We start from the raw sequence: 12,957 nt of genomic DNA, 5'->3' as shown, positions 1-12,957 counted from the left end.
ATAATTCAGAATGCCAGTTTGGATTCGCACAATCGATGACTCTTTGAGTAAACATTTTTATTTTATTTGGTTCAGACCGTAACTCAGCAATGTTGGAACATTGTAAAACGTTGTGTTTAGATCCACAGTTTGATGTTCATCAAAGTTTTTCTCAACGTAATAAGGTAGAGGACCTCGATCGTTGTCATTACATGTCCTAGGTTGCAATTTTGGGGTGGATTTTGTCCGGGTGGATTTTGTCCAGGTGGATTTTGTCCTGGATTCCATGTAGTCGTATCAAAGTTTCGTAGATCGATGCTCGTGGTACCAGTCACTACATTGTCTGATCCCAGACACGAATATTTACAAACAGCCGCCATAGAGATGGAAATATTGGTGGTAGGACAATAGGCCCACAAGGACATAACACCCTCAGACAAAACACCCCTAGGCTAAATGACCCCATGACAAAAAGCCCTCAATGGGTAGGACAAAAGGTCCTCAATGAAGAGATGTAATAGAATACAAACAAATCTTTTTTTCATTCCCACATGAATACAATATAATATAACATAAAATAGCATCTGTAATAGCACATACTTCACAAATGTAAATCACCAAGCACATAATGCAGTTGTGCAGTTGATACTTGTACTACAGTTCTTACCAGTCTAATATTGTGTCCTATACCAGTCAAAAGCGAATGACATACCACAATGAGTACCTGCCCAACGAAATCAAACATAAGAGGAAGTGACCAATTTAAGCCAGTTCTCTGAAACAACATTTAGCAGACTTCATTCCATTGTTAAAATAACAACATCGTCACCGAGGAGCCTGTAACAACTATCAGCAGTGGGAGGAATTGCTTAGAAAACATCATGTTATCACCTGTCAACTCAAAATATACACCGAGGGTGTTTTATCCTATGGGTTGAAATTTGCAAGGGCTTTTTGTCCTCGGGGTATTTAGCCTAGGTTTTTTTTGTCATAGGGCTTTTTATCCCAGTGGGCTTATTATCAAAGTTTCGTAGGTCGATGCTCGTGGTACCAGTCACTACATTGTCTGATCCAGACACGAATATTTCCAAACAGCCGCCATAGAGATGGAAATATTTCTGATTGCGGCTGTAAAAACAAACACCAAATATTAATTAAATGCGGCCTTAAACTGTGATGATGTTATGCGATACTAGTTATCCGTCGTACTCTGTGATGCAGCTGGCGTTTACATGAATGTTTCATATTCCCCCGTCTACGTGTAATATCCACACGGCGCTATATTCCGTCTTCAAAATGACGTTAAACTGATACTTAGGTTTCATTCCGAATCAACTAGCATTGGATTACTTGCTTAACTGCAGGATCATTAGAAGAGGACTGCGAGGTTTAGTATCAAACAAGTGTTTATATTCGAATCTAAAACTTAGTTTGATATTTAAACTTTTCTCAACTTGTGTTCATAATATATACATTAAATCAACACATTTCATGAAGCGATAGAACCGAGAATTATTCACGTTAATGCACGAACACTTCTATTTGTATCAGACACGGAATGTATATCCCTTCTTTATGACAAAGGCCTAGTTCATCTGAACCACATTTGTGAATCTCACAATACCGAACCTGAACAAACTTGTCTGATCTGATCTAAACGCAACTTTGCATATTAGTATTTCAGTCTTTCAAATTTCCATGTTGTTCCTCCACAAGCATCTGTATTGAACTGAAAAATCAACTCTTGAACCCTAATTCACAGGAGTTTACGATCACAGCGAATTGCAGTGCGTTTCAAGATCAGGTTACCCGCGCTTTAAATATTTTCAAACCACTGTACAGATTTTTGTACAAACATGATATATAATCCCGTTCCCCTTTTCGGAATCTATATTCAAGTCATACTAGTAACTTTTAGTGATGACCCATTCCCGTCAAACATGCCATGAAACCTACTGTAGAATTATAATGCAATTTCAATAATATATTTTTGTTGTCGTTTAGGCAAAAAAATGAAACAATTGGAATTTCAAAGGGTTTATTTTAAAAAAACTTTATTTTTTAATTTCAATTTTTAAAAGCGTCGCCAGTTCTTTTCTTTGACTTTAAAGGCCAACAAACAACGTTATGGTCTAATATGGTCATGCATTTTTACACAACAGTGAACATGCATACATGTGCCCTTGAGCAGAACAGGTGCGTTGCCCAAGGCAGGATAGGACTCATTGATAGTCGATTTCAGTGACAAAACACAGGAAGACCACATGGTAATCATGGTAATAAATACAGACAGGAAACACAGAGGTAACATCTGGGACATGATAGATACATATGTTTTATAACACCTCGACGTAACATCCGCCTGTACACGTATTCCATCATAGATACATAATGTAATTTATCATGCAATGGATAGCGTTCCAGGCAGGATAAAGCCGACGGATATTTTCGGTGTCCGTTGGGATCATATACGGATATCGATGCAAATAAGAGAGGTCATATGCAAATTTTAGGGACTACTTTCACAGGGTAAACAAACATGGCGTCACGTGTCGGCGATCGTGTCCGGACTGACGGTCGTGGTTACGGTACTGTCAATGTTTTGAGCCAAGAAAATTCATCTCTGGTTATGACAGATAGAGTGGATTACGAAGCGAAGATAGAAATTTATAGGCTTACGAAGATACCAACAACAGTTCTCCGACCGACTGTCAGTGTTAGCGAGCTGACGGCGCAGGAATCCAGGTGCAGAACGTCATGCGAACATTAGAGTGTATTTGTTGGATCACAGTATTTTCCAAAGTATAGATCTTACGTTGCAATTCTAGGCAAGAGCTGGCTACGGAAGACACATCATCAGCAAACATGAGAAGACATAGGTTATCAAATGTTTGGGAAATAAACACACCTCTACCACCGCATTCTAGAATTATTTTTTCTAGTTTGTTTATAAAGATTATGAAGATCTGTGGACTCAGAATACAGCCTTGACGGGTGCCTATATTACAACTGAAATACCATATTACATTCTCACACATGCACAAAGTTTTGAATACATTGACAAAATTATTTGGAGAAACTTGCCACCAATACCAACTTCGAAAAGACTGTTAAGAAGTACAAAATGTCTTATTGAATCAAACGCTTTGGAAAAAATCAACAAAAAGACAATAAAACCTACCACCTTTCCTTGATGAATATTTCTGACATATTGACTATAAAGCAAAAATGTTATCAGTGGTTGAATAATTTTCCCTAAATCCTGCCTGCACTTCACTTATACAGTTTTGGTCATCACACCACTGTTTAAGTCTAGAATTCATAACTGAACAGAACGTTTTACATAATGCACCTATTAAGGATATACCCCGGTAATTATTTATTTGGGTTATCTTTGTCACCCGATTTATGCAATGGACAAATAACACTTTCCCCCACTCTGCTGGAAAATCCCCAGTATCAAAGATTTTATTAAACAACTGTATCAATATTGGTAAGATGGAACTCTTGCTAGCTTGTAAGAACTCTGCGGCTAAACCATCTGGTCCTGGTGATTTATTTTTACCAAGCGTATCAATATGGGAGGAGAGTTCAACCTCTGTTATAGGTACATTCAAAACGGGCCATACATCAACCGAGTTGTTGCTCAAATCAAAAATATTACAGCTAAGGAACTTAACTCATCCACTTTCAAAAGACACGAAAAATGATTTACCCAGTGTTCATTTCTTATTCTATTGGATATACATGTAGTTGAAGACATGTCCAATTTTAAGTGTTTTCCAAAATAACTTAGCATATACATGTAGTTGATTCCAAGAGTTTGTTTCTGCAATTTGTTTGATACATATGTTTCTCTTTAGCAAAATTAATTTTAAAAGACGATCTCAAAGTTTTGAAAATTTCTATATCTACTCTATGATCTCTGTGAGCCCTCAATGCTTTATATTTTTGACGTTTAAGATTTTCCAGCTCATCATTCCACCAGGGTGGTTACTGTTTTGAGACAGAACTTGGAGTTCTATAGATTACTTTAGCATGGTCAGCAGCTGACTGGTAAAGGTTCGTTATACTACATACTGCATCATCAACATTATCGGCAATAATAGCACAAAAGTGCATCATGAGTATGTGATAGACACGAGACAAATTTCTGTTTAAACAGTTCACTATTTTCTTTATTCCACCTATACTTAACCCATTTATAGCCAAATTTGTATCCTCAGCACTCTGGTACGTAGGGTAAAGGTTATTGGCAGTCCTTGTTGAATTAGGAATAGGTCCTGATGCTGGCAATTTAAGTGAGCAATACAATGGAAAGTGGTTAGTTTCATCCCTCATAGAAACTCTAAAATCAGAGATATATGGAAACAGATCAGTAGATGCAATCATATAGTCTACGACACTTCGACCAATATATGTGAAACATGTGAATTCTCCCTGTTTCATATTATGCAACCTTCCATTTAATAAATGAATTCCAGGGGAACGACAAATATCAACTAACTGCTTACCATAATTATCATAAACAGTATCTTTACTATTTCGAGGCAGGTTAAACAAATCAGAAGGATAATCCTCAATTTCTCTACTAATAAAGCTTATATTATCAGCGGGAATATAATCTTGGAAATCCATTACTCTTGCATTGAGATCACCGGCAAAAGAAATATTCTCTGATCCGGATAGTCTGTTTTGTTGTTAAATATTGTTCACGATCTATCATGCCATCGTTATCAGAGTCAATATTGTTCACGATTCAGAGTCAATATTGTTCACGATCTATCATACCATCGTTATCAGAGTCAATATTGTTCACGATCTATCATACCATCGTTATCAGAGTCAGTATTGTTCACGACGATCTATCATCTATCATACCATCGTTATCAGAGTCAATATTGTTCATCGATCTATCATGACCTATCGTTATCAGAGTCAATATTGTTCACGATCTATCATACCATCGTTATCAGAGTCAATATTGTTCACGATCTATCATACCATCGCTATCAGAGTCAATATTGTTCACGATCTATCATACCATCGTTATCAGAGTCAGTATAGTTCACGATCTATCATACCATCGTTATCAGAATCAATATTGTTCATGATCTATCATACCATCGTTATCAGAGTCAATATTGTTCACGATCTATCATGCCATCTTTATCAGAGTCAGTATTGTTCACGATCTATCATACCATCTTTATCACAGTCAATATTGTTCACGATCTATCATACCATCGTTATCAGAGTCAGTATTTATAGACGAAGTTTCCGGAGACAGATACGTGAATATCATAATAATATCAAAATCGTATGCCACCTTCGATGTTGCGAGCAAAATAACAACTGTATTTTGGAACTGTCCATAAATTCTTTTAACAAAACCGGCGGTAACAGGCCATTTCTTTTTTTAAAAACACTGACACCACCACTATAGCGTCCGAAATGTTTGTTTGGGTCGCACACTGCTGTACAGTTGAAATCCATCAAGAAAGTTAATGAGGTCACCAGTTGTTCTTGCAAACGATTCACAAACATTTGGATAAAACTAAAATAATGGTATTCCGCAATGGTGGTCCACTTCGATCATATGAAAAATGGTATTTCCAAAGAAAACAAATATATGTTGTTTCCTCATCTACATATTTAAGACTTGTATTCACTCCAAAATTATCTTGGAGCAAGGCTCAATTTTGTCTTCGCTCACAGGCAAACAAAGCTATGATATCAATTTACGGGTATTCTAAGAGGATTGGAGGTATGCCATGTAAGGATTTACTAAATATATTTGATAGTATGGTCGTGCCAATTGTGTGTTATGACTCAAAATTATGGGGTATATACTATAGTAACGAAGTAGAAAGAGCACAGTTGAAATTCCGTAAGTAGATTCTTAGAGTTGATATATCTACATCAGATAATATGGTATTGGGGGAATGTGGGTGTTTGCCTCTACAGCTGGTATACCTGACCAGAGCAGTTAAATACTGGTGTCGACTCATTACTCTACCTCCTAGCAGGTTACAAAACCAGTGTTATCAGATGCTTATGTCCCTTGATAATGTAGGCCGTACTACTTGGGTCACATACATCCGAGATATCGTATTTAGATTTTGGTTTGGTTTTGTCTGGGTTTCCCAGCAGGTTGGTTGCATAAATTCTTTCATCTCTTTATTCAGACAAAGATTATCAGATAATTTGCAACAGTCATGGATTTCAAGCTTAAACACCTCCTCCAAGTGTAACTACTATAGACAGTTGAAATCATTGTTAAACGTAGAATCATATTTGTCAGGTGATATTCCTTACTACTTAAGATCTTCAGTGGCTAGATTTAGATGCCAAAATTACGGTCTTGCTATAGAAACTGGTAGATACAATAAGACAGAATTTAAGGATAGGGTTTGCTTATTTTGTAAATTTAAGAAAAAGTATTTTATTGAAGATGAGCTACACATACTGTTTGTCTGTGAAACCTATGATATTCTTAGAAAGAAACATATATACCCGCTTATACCTTAAGTTAAATCTCATTATGTGTCGCAAGATATGGTGAATTTACTGACATCACGCAATGTCTCTACCTTGCATAGTATACGTTTAGTATTAATATAAAGTATGGAAATTGAGAGCCAATACTACTAACCCACGAGCACTTAGATTTGCAGTTATTACTGGTACACTGTAATGTCTCTATCCTGCATAGTATACGTCTGTATTTATATAAAGTATGGACATTGAGACCCAACACTACTAACCCACGAGCACTTAGACTTGCAGTTATTACTGGTACACTGTAATGTCTCTATCCTGCATAGTATACGTCTGTATTTATATAAAGTATGGACATTGAGACCCAACACTACTAACCCAAAGCACTTAGCCCTACAGTTATTGCTGGTACACTGTAATGTCTCTATCCTGCATAGTATACGTCTGTATTTATATAAAGTATGGACATTGAGACCCAACACTATCAACCCAAAGCACTTAGCATTGAGACCCAACTACAGTTATTGCCGGTACACAGTGATGTCTCTATCCTGCATAGTATACGTCTGTATTTATATAAAGTATGGACATTGAGACCCAACACTATCAACCCAAAGCACTTAGCCCTACAGTTATTGCTGGTACACTGTAATGTCTCTATCCTGCATAGTATACGTCTGTATTTATATAAAGTATGGACATTGAGACCTAACACTATCTAACCCATTAAGACCTAACACTACTAACCAACGAGCACTTTGACTTGCAGTTATTGCTGGTACACTGTAATGTCTCTATCCTGCATAGTATACGTCTGTATTTATATAAAGTATGGACATTGAGACCCAACACTATCAACCCAAAGCACTTAGCCCTACAGTTATTGCTGGTACACTGTAATGTCTCTATCCTGCATAGTATACGTCTGTATTTATATAAAGTATGGACATTGAGACCCAACACTACTAACCCAAAGCACTTAGCCCTACAGTTATTGCTGGTACACTGTAATGTCTCTATCCTGCATAGTATACGTCTGTATTTATATAAAGTATGGACATTGAGACCCAACACTACTAACCCAAAGCACTTAGCCCTTCAGTTATTACTGGTACACTGTAATGTCTCTATCCTGCATAGTATACGTCTGTATTCATATAAAGTATGGGCATTGAGACCCAACACTATCAACCCAAAGCACTTAGCCCTACAGTTATTGCTGGTACACTGTAATGTCTCTATCCTGCATAGTATACGTCTGTATTCATATAAAGTATGGGCATTGAGACCCAACACTATCAACCCAAAGCACTTAGCCCTACAGTTATTGCTGGTACACTGTAATGTCTCTATCCTGCATAGTATACGTCTGTATTTATATAAAGTATGGACATTGAGACCCAACACTACTAACCCAAAGCACTTAGCCCTACAGTTATTGCTTATTACTGGTACACAGTGATGTCTCTATCCTGCATAGTACATGTCTGTATTTATATAAAGTATGGACATTGAGACCCAACACTATCAACCCAAAGCACTTAGCCCTACAGTTATTGCTGGTACACAGTGATGTCTCTATCCTGCATGGTACATGTCTGTATTCATATAAAGTATGGACATTGGGACCCAACACTATCAACCCAAAGCACTTAGCCCTACAGTTATTGCTACACAGTGATGTCTCTATCCTGCATGAGTACATGTCTGTATTTATATAAAGTAGGACATTGATATCAACCCAAAGGACAGTTATTGCCGGTACACAATGATGTCTCTATCCTGCAACACTATTCATATAAAGTATGGACAACCCAACCCAAAGCACTTAGCCCTACAGTTATTGCCGGTACACTGTGATGTCTCTATCCTGCATAGTACATGTCTGTATTCATATAAAGTATGGACATTGAGACCCAACACTATCAACCCACGAAGCACTTAGCCCTACAGTTATTGCTGGTACACAGTGATGTCTCTATCCTGCATAGTACATGTCTGTATTCATATAAAGTATGGACATTGAGACCCAACACTATCAACCCAAAGCACTTAGCCTACAGTTATTGCCCGGTACACAGTGATGTCTCTATCCTGCATAGTACATGTCTGTATTCATATAAAGTATGGACATTGAGACCCAACACTATCAACCGGTACACAAGCACTTAGCCCTACAGTTATTGCCGGTACACAGTGATGTCTCTATCCTGCATAGTACATGTCTGTATTCATATAAAGTATGGACATTGAGACCCAACACTATCAACCCAACGAAAGCACTTTGGCCCTACAGTTATTGCCGGTACACAGTGATGTCTCTATCCTGCATAGTACATGTCTGTATTCATATAAAGTATGGACATTGAGACCCAACACTATCAACCCAAAGCACTTAGCCCTACAGTTATTGCTGGTACACTGTAATGTCTCTATCCTGCATAGTATACGTCTGTATTTATATAAAGTATGGACATTGAGACCCAACACTATCAACCGAAATCACTTAGCCCTTTAGTTATCACTGGTACACATAAGGCTCATCATTTAAAACCAACAATTTATAAATGCAATTTGTTGTTTATATAATATTGTACTACAAAGTTTCATACCTGTGCCTGCTCAGCAGCTATATTCTCACTCAGGTATTATATGATATCACCAAGAAAGTATGTATCATGGGCCTAAGGCCTCTTTATTGAATAAGATCTGTCTGTCTAAAGCGTATTTGTTGTTCAAAACGTAAATGAAGGTTTCTGACCTTCCACACAAGTTTGTTGTTATTTTTCAAACGTAAGCTAAGATTCGTTGACAACAATACGTGCTTTAACATAAATGCTTATTGGGAACTAGATGACCTAACGCAGTGAGTTGAGTGATCACAAGATAGATAGAGTTTTTGTATTCAGCTTATACAGAGTGATAAGAAGAAAGTTGTGTCACCGAGCTTGTGACGTAACATATTACTACGCGCATATTTGTGACGTCATAGATATCTGTGGATATTCCACGAAGTTCAGTTTCATGATTTGTGGCAATTGAAATCGCATTTTTTTTAAATAAAAGTGAAAATGGCATTGCATGATACATAGGTTATCACACTTGTGTGTTTTGGGATGGTTAATATCCTGCATTAGGACTTAACACTATGTATTTAAGGTTCGCTAAATACAATGCATATTCTTAATGCAGGATGATGAGCATTTCAAAGAACACTCGCGTGATAACCTATATATATATAGGAGCTGAACGAACTGAACGATAACCAGTATAAAAGTTGCGTCATTCTTATTAAACTGGGGCGAGGGGGTAGCCCAGTGGTTACACCGTTCGCTCGTCAAGCCGAAAACCCGGGTTCGATTCCCCTCCATGGGTACAGCGTGTGAAGCCCGTTTCTGGTGCTGTGATATAGCTGGAATATTGCTTAAAGTGGCATAAAACCATACTCACTCACTCTTATTCCACCGCTTTGTATTCTGTATCTGTCTGTGTTATACCCTGTAATATTGGTTATTTTGTCCATTGACAAAACAGACACAAAACTTTGTCTGGAGAGATACAGTCAACCACCGTTGTATCGAAGCCGAAGTACCACGCGTAAATACTTCGAGTTATCCAAGGATTGACACAACCACATAATGATTAGATTACGACTACATAAGGGCCAACTTTTACTTCGAACTTGCAATCGTGAATTAGACATATGAAGGTTCGACACAGCGGTGTTTAACTCTCCAAATATATTTAATGGGTTTGTTAATTAATTAGGTAAACGACAATATCGTTTACTAGGAGTCATTTGAGTTTTGCACAGGACTAAAGGAAAAGACATATATCCTTGGGATTTCAAGACCGCTTGTGTACTTCAAGAGCAGAATTCTGATGACTAATAAGAAATGTAGACGTGAAGGAGTAGAATGGGCGTTATCTACCTTTGTTAAATGTCAGTGGTATCTCAAATTGTGTCGTGATTAGAGCGTGGTCATATTGATAACTTTGCAGTGGATACATGAGACGGAACTTTTATTACAGATGTGAGTCATTGCCCAGTGTTTTATATTTGGCTTGTCAAGGATAGTAATTTGTGCGCTGGCATTGACTTAAAAGTCAAGGTACGTTAGATCAGGTGATAGGCCGCTGGTCTGAGATCAACGTAAACACACGAAGGCGTGGTCACCCGTACGTGTAAGATTTTTGTACCATTATCTTCCTTGTTCAATCGAAATCAAGATTTTGTCCACAATGTTACTATTGGGTTGCCAGCACCACACTCGTGCTTGCTAGTTCGATAGTGTTAAACCTGGCATCGTTTGGGGGTCACTGCCACATCACGTTGACACGTCCAGCCACTGGCCCAGGGTCAAGTCTCGACTTCTACAAAGCATTCCACGTCACCCCCAAGGCGGAACACAGTCAGACTGCCAGGCACATTCTACAGTCACTGTGTAACTGATGTATGAACTTTATCTACAAAACACAGAAATATTTCAGCTATTTTACAATTTGATAAAAAATATTTGAGCTTATTTTAATATGAAGAAGAGCTGAAAACATCTTGACGCTGAATTTCTTCACCAAACAAAAGAAAAAGATATGATGATGAGGAAACGAAAGTCTGTGTTTTTTTAGTCAGCTAATCAAGTCACAGTTTACACATTGACATAGTCTTTCTCAAAGTTCCGGAACCATTACATGATCCTGGTCCTCGCTGTTTTGCAAAAGATATACACTCTTCAAAAAGAATTGGATTCATGTAGCTGCGACAAAAACAATACAAATATGCTTTTTCTTTCCAAAACATCATTTTTGTGTGATTGTAAACAGCTGCAGCGCCAAAACGCGGCAATTTTAGAGATCTGATTTAGTGGTGGTTCAGGGGAATTTGACAGCAATCCAGTTTAACTAAACTTCGGCTCAGTATTATTCGTTACACTGCTATACTGAGTCTAACAAAACCTAGTAGAAGGTCGCGTCAGCTAACCTTTACAATTGACCAATCAGAACACAGCTTACGAAATCGCGAAAGTTGACATTCGCACATACCTTTTGAACTTTTACCTCGAAAAATTTAGTACCCGAACGATTCCGAGTGCTATTTCCCACATGATCGCTTCCAAGTGATGTTCATGGAGCACGCCACAACAGTGAGTAAACAGTCGCTGAAAACAACGTTTTTGTCAATATTCAAGGGTGTCAGCTTGCGGAAATCTTAGCTAATGGTAACCATGTCATCAGAAAGCCCTAAGCGTATATACTTCAGGTCAAATATCTGTGTTTTATGCAGATTTTTGTTTGTTAAGAGATCTGTGTCAGTGACCGGGGAATTTTGTAAGTCCCGCCGAAACCTAAACACTAGCCGTTGTCTCATTGGTTAAATCCGTTCGGCCGTCTCGCATTTGATTGGACGATCATAGGTCGCTCAAAGGTTAGCTGACGCGGCCTACTAGGTTTCGTTAGACTCAGTATAGCAGTGTAACGAATAATACTGAGCCTAAGTTTACTTAGACTGGACAGCAATCGGTACATCAACGAAGTCCATGCACGTCACATGCCTCCAATTATGGACCGCCAGAGGAAGCTGTTCCATGATGACAGCGCTACTTGACATACAGCACGCGTCAAAGTCCACTACCTTGCCAATTCTAACGTCAATATCTTGCCATGGCCTACCCGATCACCAGATCTAAACCCGATAGAATACCTATGGGATGAACTCGATCGACGTGTACGTCAACGTCAAAACAAGCCTCAGGCACTTCCACAACTGGCCATCGCATTGTAGGAAGAGTGAGGAAGAATTCCGCAACAGTGACTTCGTCGACTTATCCAGTCTGTGCCGAGACGGCGCCGAGCAGTAATTGCTGCCAATGGTGGCCATACAAAGTATTGACTTTGACGCCATCTTGAGACTTCAAATAAACAGAAAGAATAAAGGCTGCTGTCGTGTTGGTGAACTCTTTGTCTATAGACATGTGAATTATCACTTTTTTGTTATTGAAATTAATTATAATAATTGCTCTTAAACTAACGCGACAAATTCTTCTAAAAAGGCTTATAAATGGTGTTTCTGTTTTTAAGAGTGTCGTTGAAGGTAGATTAGATTATTACGCAATGTAAATACTTAGATATGTATAAAGCTGCAATTCTATACTCCCCATCAAAAGTTTAGACTCACTAGTGTAAATGTAGCCACTTACTTCAGTCAACTGATCTAAACTAAATTTTGCAAAATATTCTGTACAGTTTAAGGGTACTGTTTACAAATGAACTGATGTATTGTGAAACAAATTCGTAACGTTAAAAAGATTGTTGTCATGAGCTCAATAAATGATGAAACTGAGTGAAAACTGGTGAATCCTTAACAAAACTTTACACCAAAACACAGCTGTTCACATGCCCGATATTTGCACATGCTTTTCAGCAATTTGATGCATGATCCTCGTGCAGTTCATCTGCATAAGGTTTGCAGTTGGTTCC

Source organism: Haliotis rubra, unplaced genomic scaffold (assembly GCF_003918875.1).
Source record: "Haliotis rubra isolate DU_JTF1 unplaced genomic scaffold, ASM391887v1 Scf175, whole genome shotgun sequence".
Lineage (NCBI taxonomy): Eukaryota > Metazoa > Mollusca > Gastropoda > Lepetellida > Haliotidae > Haliotis > Haliotis rubra.
This window is presented reverse-complemented; position numbering follows the sequence as displayed.